The sequence below is a fragment of the Lolium rigidum genome, chromosome 4 (genome assembly GCF_022539505.1).
Source record: "Lolium rigidum isolate FL_2022 chromosome 4, APGP_CSIRO_Lrig_0.1, whole genome shotgun sequence".
Lineage (NCBI taxonomy): Eukaryota > Viridiplantae > Streptophyta > Magnoliopsida > Poales > Poaceae > Lolium > Lolium rigidum.
In genome coordinates, this window is record NC_061511.1 from 5,408,502 (window position 1) to 5,416,587 (window position 8,086).

Consider the following 8,086-nt stretch of genomic DNA (forward strand, 5'->3'; position numbering starts at 1 on the left):
GTCACATGCCATTCTGCCCTTTCCTCTTTACTCTCAACCTAGCCTTGCAATCTGTTTTCTTAGTGATGGTACGGTTCCTCCGTCGAACCGGAGGAGCTTCTAGCTGATTAATGTCCTCATTTTTCCCATTCTTGTTACAAACAAACAGCTTGCTTGTCCTTCCGGCCATCACGAGTCGAGTTCTTCGATGTACTACATTTGATGGAAAATCCAATCTTATGGGCGTATTTGTTGTAGTGCATCTTTGCCTCCTCCCATGTATCAAATTTCATCCCTGGGAAAGGTGTTTGGATTTCAGTTTGACTGCACGGTGTCGACTGAACTTCTTCATCATCATCACCTGTTGAATCATCACTTGACAGTGTCTGACCGGTTGTAGCTTCCGTGTCAGCAGAAGCACCTACATTGCTCTGATCTGGATTCACATGCTTGCTATGTTCTGGATTTGAATTGTCTCCTGTTTTGCATTGCTCTGTACTTGCATTTGCTGCGGTATTGCTTTGCTCTGAATTTTTCGATCCTTCTGCTCTGTATGTTGGTTTACTGCTGCTGCATGGTTGTTCATCCAAATCATCAAGCATTGAAACATCTTCCATGAATGGTTCATTAAGATCTAGTCCAACAGCAGTACTTCTTCCAGCCATATCTGAAATAGAGAGTAAGATGTAATTCAACTTACTGTTTCCTTAAGCAAACCAAACTAGCACTTGTAAAAACTAGCCAGATAATACAATACAAATGTAGAAACATTTACATACATATGAGTTTGTTTGTTTTTCACTGTGCTTTTGTACTAGTAACACATGTACAAAACTAATGTTTTTGTTTTTTTAAATCTTATGATTTTAAATTTCTTATGTATACTAGTTTGCACAGGAAACTACTTGATAACTAACAGTAACTTTCATTTTTTTTGCACAGCTTACACCAACTGATGTTTTGGATGTCCACCCAACTGATGTCATTCTCCAACAACTACTAGCTGCAAAGAACAAGGCATAAAGTCCTTCTTTTAGGTTTGTCTTTAGGTTCTACACAATGAAGTTCCATGGATTTTGGATGCACTCAGAACCAACAATGTTTGGTATCTACTCTAGTTGTGTTTTTAGCTACCATGTTCTGGTATTAATGCACATGTATCCATGCAAAATACTTTATCAGTGACACGTCGATGTCCTTCCAGTGACAATGAAGTTGGAATTCTACATGCATGTTGAATTTACAACAGTTGTGCATGGATATTTTCCAGTTATGATTCTTTTCTACAAGCCTGTGCAAAATTACATCAATTATTTTGGCAGTTATGATCCTTTCTACATGCCTGTGCAAAATAGCATATCAGTTATTCAGTTCTACATGCATGCACAACTTCTGTAGGGGAAACACCATGTTTTGGTCCCTGCATATTGCAACCTGTTTGAAATACTGCAAAAGCAACATTTTTTACAGAAACACATGTTAACATTTATGCAAGCACAGGTTCAAAATACTTTTTGTGTTTTTGCTAAATCCTGTTTTCTTACATGCCCCAAATCCATACTTTTCCCCCATAACTGATCTACCAGTTCAGGACAATTATACATCTGTGTTCTTTCATGCTTTTGTACAAAACTACTACTCTAGATCTACCAGTTCATGACAGCATAACAAATTGCAGCCATAAAAATTTTTGTGGCTGAAGTTTTAAGCTAGAAAAGCATGAGTTAGATGTACAAAGTTGTACAGAAGCAGCTCTGGGATTGAGAGTTTGAGTAGAAATCCATCAGAGAAGAGAAATAGCAGGAACTGGTAAGAGGATTTTGTAGATGTAAAAACATGAGAGCTTCAGGAGGTTTGAACAGAGAATAGAAACTTGCAGAGGAAAGGCCCAGCAGATGGTGTACCTGGATGATGATCCCCAGATCGGATGCTTTGTCTCCTGGTACGTTGCTGAACTTCAGATGTATTTTTTATGCTGGATTGTGTATGCTGGAGCTGTTTGGCGGCTGGAGGAGGAAGAACATCGCAGGTAGGGTTTGGGGAACAGGATGTATAAGCGATGAGATTGGGCCTGGGCAACGGGGCGATTTTTGTTGGCTGCAAGCCAGCCAACGGGCAGCTGTCCTTTTTTTGGAGCCTAGCGGTTTGTCCTGGCCCGCCGGTCCAAAGTGGAAAAGCAGGCGGGACCATGGGCGGGACCACTTTCTATTTTCGGCAAGAAAACGATTCGGACAGGGGGGGCACTCCGGTAGACTATATAGTGCTATAGCACTGTGTAGCAGGGTCCATTAAGTATTGTGCCGCACATTATACAGCGGAGCGACGCTTCTCAGCCCGCGAATCACCCCGTGCGACGAGTACGCACGCGCATGCATTCTGCGCTAGCTAGCTCCATCGATCAGAGTATGTAGTAGCTTAGTTAGTACACGCCCGCATGACTTACGTACGAATGCATCCGCGGCTACCTTAGTTGAAAAAAGTGTACTCCTTTTATTTATAAAAGGTCATTGTAGATTTTATCTAAATTCGAAGGTATATATATACACAATAAAGAATGTCTAGATACATCTAAATTTAGGCAAACTTGTGACATCTATTTATGAATGGAGGTAATACAAAAGTATAATTGTACTATGAAGTACAAGTGTCTTAAGCTGAAATACGGAAGTACAACCACAATGTAGCTAGAAACCCAGTACACCCAAATTACAGCTGATGCGATAGTTTTGGAGGTACAGTTCAGAATCCTGCCAACATAGGTCCAGTCTTGAATATCTCGATGCAGGTATATCTGAGAAGTGAAAACGATTCGTCTCAAGATATTTTGGTAAAAAAATCTAAAAATACCGTGGCAGCCCACCCCTATCTTAATCTTCTCTCTTATCCCCCGATCCACTCTGCCGAGAGGTCACACCTTTGCGAAGATCGGCCCATTTTTTGACAATCTGACAAACATGTTTAAGTTTGATTAAGTTTATACAGAAGAATGTCAACATCCACAGTATCCTATTGTCATGAAAGTTTTAAACTATATATTAATGATAGATTTTTAGTTTGCTATTTAATTTAACTAGCACAGTGGCCCTCGCAAATGCGAGGGCATCATGTGTAGTTGGTTGAAATTGTTCAAGAAAATAAAATATGGTTTCGCTGATATCATATTATTTCCTATTATGTAACCATAAACAAAATTGTTCTTCAATTATCATAAATATCTAGGTAAGAAAATATCACATATGCGAGTAAAATCTTTGGCAGTATAAATTTTTTGGGCAAATGATTATCATGTCATATGTTAAAACACCTACGTAAGATATTCGATTTGAAAACTGAATTATAGTTCTACATGATGTTAGATCAGTGTGCGAGGATAGTTATCTTTGATTTGAAAATCTTTGAATTAGGATAAAACGGTTTATCCTCCTTAATATATAGATAGGTCACATTTGAGTATTAAGAATTATGTTGTTATGATGTTTCTTCCTATCATTTACTCACTATATGTCACAATGTGCAATGTTTTAGAAACATGCGCGAGGTGAAAATTTGGCCATTATTTTTTATATCAATATATGTTAAAGATTGTGTCAATAGTGAAATTTAGAGAAGTATGACTCTAATTTTCCACACTCTTATGCGTCAATAGTGAAATTTAGAGAAGTACGACTCTAATTTTCCACACTCTTATGCGTCAATTGTTCTTTTTTCATTTTTCTTCTTATGAAAAATGACTATGCGTCTTGGAAAGCATAGTTCGAGAATCTAAATTAATCGTGAATTTTACTATCAAATTTCAATGACATGTGCTCTTATTTTTATTTTGTTGAATTATAGAAAGACACACACAATAGTCCAAATACGTCTACCATACAAACCAAGAAAAATCTACCAAAATAATTCATATGAATTAAGTGTACTGTCTTTAGGTCGATAAAAAGTAGTATTGACGCATTGTGTGGATACTAATATAAAACATATTAGGCAGGAATCTGTGGTGACTTTACCCAATCTATGTGTATAATTAAGAAAAAAAAAGTTTATGCCGAGTAATGTTGTATCTTCATCAAATTTGAAGATTTGATGTTCTGTGTCTCAATAAGTCGGAGTATCCTCTAGTGGAGGGACTTTTGCATCCTCAAGAGAATATGTGTTGATTCACCATTGTGTGTATCATTTTGTCGTTTTTTAAGTGGAGGGACGTTCTTATTCATAGGGCTATTCATGTTGTGATTTCACTAATCTTAAAACTCCATGACTCCGAACTCGGAAACCCCACATGTGTTTTGTGGGAGTGTTGGTCCGATAGCAGTCGAAAAAAACTTCAATTATGTGTACTCAATCATCGAAATAATGTATAATGTATGCAACTAATGTCATGACTTCAATAATTTTAAAATTTCACGACTCTAAACTCTTGTGGACATTTTGTTAGTGTGTTGATCTAATTAAATTCAAATAATATTTTCATTTTTATGTGTGCTCAGTTGTAGGAACAACGTACTCCCTCCATTCTCCATTACCCTCCATTCTGAGTTTTAATCAAAACCAAACTTTCTAAAATTTGACCTAATGAATAACAAAAAAATGTCAACATCTAAATCATAAAATAAGTATTTATTGTTAGAATCGTCACAAAATCATCGTCAAAACAACATACATAGTGTGATTAATGTTGTGACTTCATTAATTTTAAAATTTCACGACTCTGAACAACCTCGAGCATTTTGTTAGTGTATTGGTCAGATGGTAGTTAAATAAATTTTTCATTATATGTACCTAACTATAGAAACAGCGTACTCCGTACATTCACAATTGCCCTATGTTCTGGATTTTAGTCAAAATAAAACATTATAAAGTTTGAACAAATCTATAGGGGAAATATCAACATTTAAAATGTAAAATCATTATTATTAAAATCTTCATAAAATGTATTTATATATTATAAATACCGTACATTCACAATTGCCCTATGTTCTGGATTTTAGTCAAAATAAAACATTATAAAGTTTGAACAAATCTATAGGGAAAATATCAACATTTAAAATGTAAAATCATTGTTATTAAAATCTTCATAAAATGTATTTATATATTATAAATATTTGTTAATATGGATATCGACATTTAATGCTACTTTTTGTTAAAATTTACAAAATTTGACTTTGATAAAATACAAAACGTAGGGTAGGTAAAAAACAAAGATTGTATGTACTGATTATTTACAATTTATAAAATAATTCTAGACTTACAACCTAACCATTGAAATTCCACGACTCCAAGTTTTTGAAGGCGTTTTTTTAGTATGTTGGTCTAGTGGTAGTAAAAAAAGTTATTATTTATGTGTACCAGTTGTAGAAACAACGTACTCGCTACGTTTATAATTATATTTTTTTCTTGATTTGAGTCAAAATCGAAGTTTATAACATTTGAACAAATATATAGGAAATAATATCAACATCTACAATATAAAATCATTAATGTCGATATTTATTGCTACATCTTTGATCAAAATTTACAAAATTCAACTTTATAACTAAATAAAGAATATAGGAAAACAATAATAGAGAGAGTGTGTAATTATTTACAAGTTACAAAAAAATTCTAGGCTCATATCTAGCCACCACGTGGTACGGAATATTGGTTGGCTTGAAGTATCACGTTCTAGGAAAAAAAATCCCTAATTGCGGCTCTCACGATCCAACGAAGCGTTAGTCACGTAGATGTTTGGTATTCTAAAGGCACACAACTACATTTTCAATTTGACTTGTGAAGTATCCCATACGTATTTTAAATGGATTGCTTAATTAGGAAGTCCACCACGAATTCCAGCTATATCCTAAATTTCGGAGGTGTAACGTGACCATGTTAACGTAAATAGTGTCAAATATGTTACGTAACAACTATTTTTCTTTAAAATCTCAGCCATCTATTTTAGATCTAACTATTAAAATTAATTTAGATGATGTGGATTAACGTGGCGTCTCTATTAAATCTCCCGTATTTTGCTTTTAGTATATAATAGATATATGTAGTCACGGAAATTCAATTCGGCTCCCGGGTGCGAATGCTCCCTCTACCAAAAAATCATATTCCGAAATGTCGAAAAATTTGAATAAAAAATTATACATGTACATCTCCATAATATACGTGTGTTCGTCAAGTTTCACGAAAAACTAATATTTTGTGTGGTCTATATAAAAAAGAGAAAGTTTATCTTGTGAAAAACATTATTTTTAGCACTGAATTTTGTCTTTTTTACACACGTCACATGATAAGTCGATTTTTTATGAAACGACTTCGTGAGCATGTAGCATGTGAAGATGTACGTGCAAACTTTTAGTTTCAATTTTTTTAAATTTTTAAAATGTATGTAAGATGCATTTCGAAATATAGGTAGCATATGCACTCATGTTTCAAAACACCACTCCCTATATGTAGTCGTGTATACTCCCGTACATATGTTACTTGTTGAAATATTTGCCTTCGAGTACATCCATATAAACGAGAGTAGTGGAGCAAAAGTATCGAGTGCTTCGCCGTGACGCAGGACAGGGTCCACGGCATGCAGGCATACCCATGCAAATAGTTTTTCGAGGAATGCGTGTGTGTGCAATGGCAAGTGCCGCGTGTGCAGACGTGTAGTTCGTCGTGATCTCCGTGTCCGGTTATGTGCGTCAATGCGCACGCAAGTCGGGATTGACAAATGACCAGACAGTGCAACCGGAGGGCTCCCGCTTCCGTCCGATATGGACATGTGACCCTCGATCTCCTCGAAGTCACCTGCTGCTACTACTACTAGTAGCTGGCTAGTGGTATGCCTACTTCTCGCTTGCCGCCGATCCCGTACGTACTTCACCTCTCGCTTTGACACCGAGCATGATTTTGAGTTGGACCATCGCTCCCGTAGATATGTTACTCGTTGGGGGTTGAGGGCATCTCCAACCGCGCGACCCAAACGGACGCGCTGGGCCGTTCGTTTTGGGCCGTTTGCGTGGCCGAACGGACACCCGGACAGCGGCCCGCGTCCGCGTGTCCGTTTGGGTCGCACGCTGCGCCCAACGCGCGGACGCAGCGCATTGGTAATAAAATAAAACAGAAATGAAAATAAAAAAGGAAAAGAACAAAACATAAATTTAAACTAGTTGGTCATTAAACTTAGCCCTATTTTGGGCAAATTTTACACAAAAGAAAGCCATATATGGCTTTAAACTAAAAAAAGCAAACCCTAGCCAGGGTTTGCGAGCTCGCAGTGGCCGCCGGCGATACTACCCCCAGTACTCGTCATCGTCGGCGTCGATGACGACGACGCCGCCCGGCGGCGACGCGCTGTTCCGGCTCGACACGCCGGAGGGCACCGGGGACTCCGGCCGGGGGTCCCACTCGCGCCCTTTCCCGAGCGGAGTGCGCGTTCGGCGGGCTCGCCGGCCTCGCGCGGCCGTGCCCTCCGCGCGGACTCCCGTCGGAGCCGCTCCTCCTCCGCCGGGCGCGCGGCCCGGCGCTCCTCCTCCCGGAGCGCCGCCCGACGCGTAGCGGCCTCCTCCCCGACGGCGCGCGGTCGGAGGAAGGCCCACGCGTCCGCCCGGGCGTCCTCCCGGGCCTTCCCGGCCGCCTCCTCCGCGGCGCGGAGGTGCGCAGCGTCTCGGCGAGGAGCGGCCATTTGGCCAGCTCGTCGAGGTCCCGCTGCTCGCGGGACGCCGCGAGCGCCGCCGGCGAGCTCCGGGTCGTTCTCCTCCTCCCGGGGCTGCGGCTGCGGCCGCGGCCGGGGCCGGGCCGGGGCGCGGGCTCGCCGATGTAGAGGCCGCCGGGGCGGCGGCCAGCCCGCCTAGCGGGCTCGTGCCCGGCCGCGCGCGAGGCCGCGCCGTCGCGGATGTGAAGCACGTGCGCCGCCGCGCATCGTGCTCCACCTCGAACCACAAGTCCCGGCTTGGGACTTGCGTCGCCGTACGCGGGGTCCTCGCCGAGGTCCGCCGGCGGCCGAGCGCGGCGCCTCCGGATCTCGGCGTAGCGGGCGCGGCCGGACGCCGGGATGGGCGGCACCGGAACCCGATCCGGGCTCAGGTGCCGCCCGTGGGGAGGTGCACGTCCCCCACGGCATTGGGACGCCGGCGTC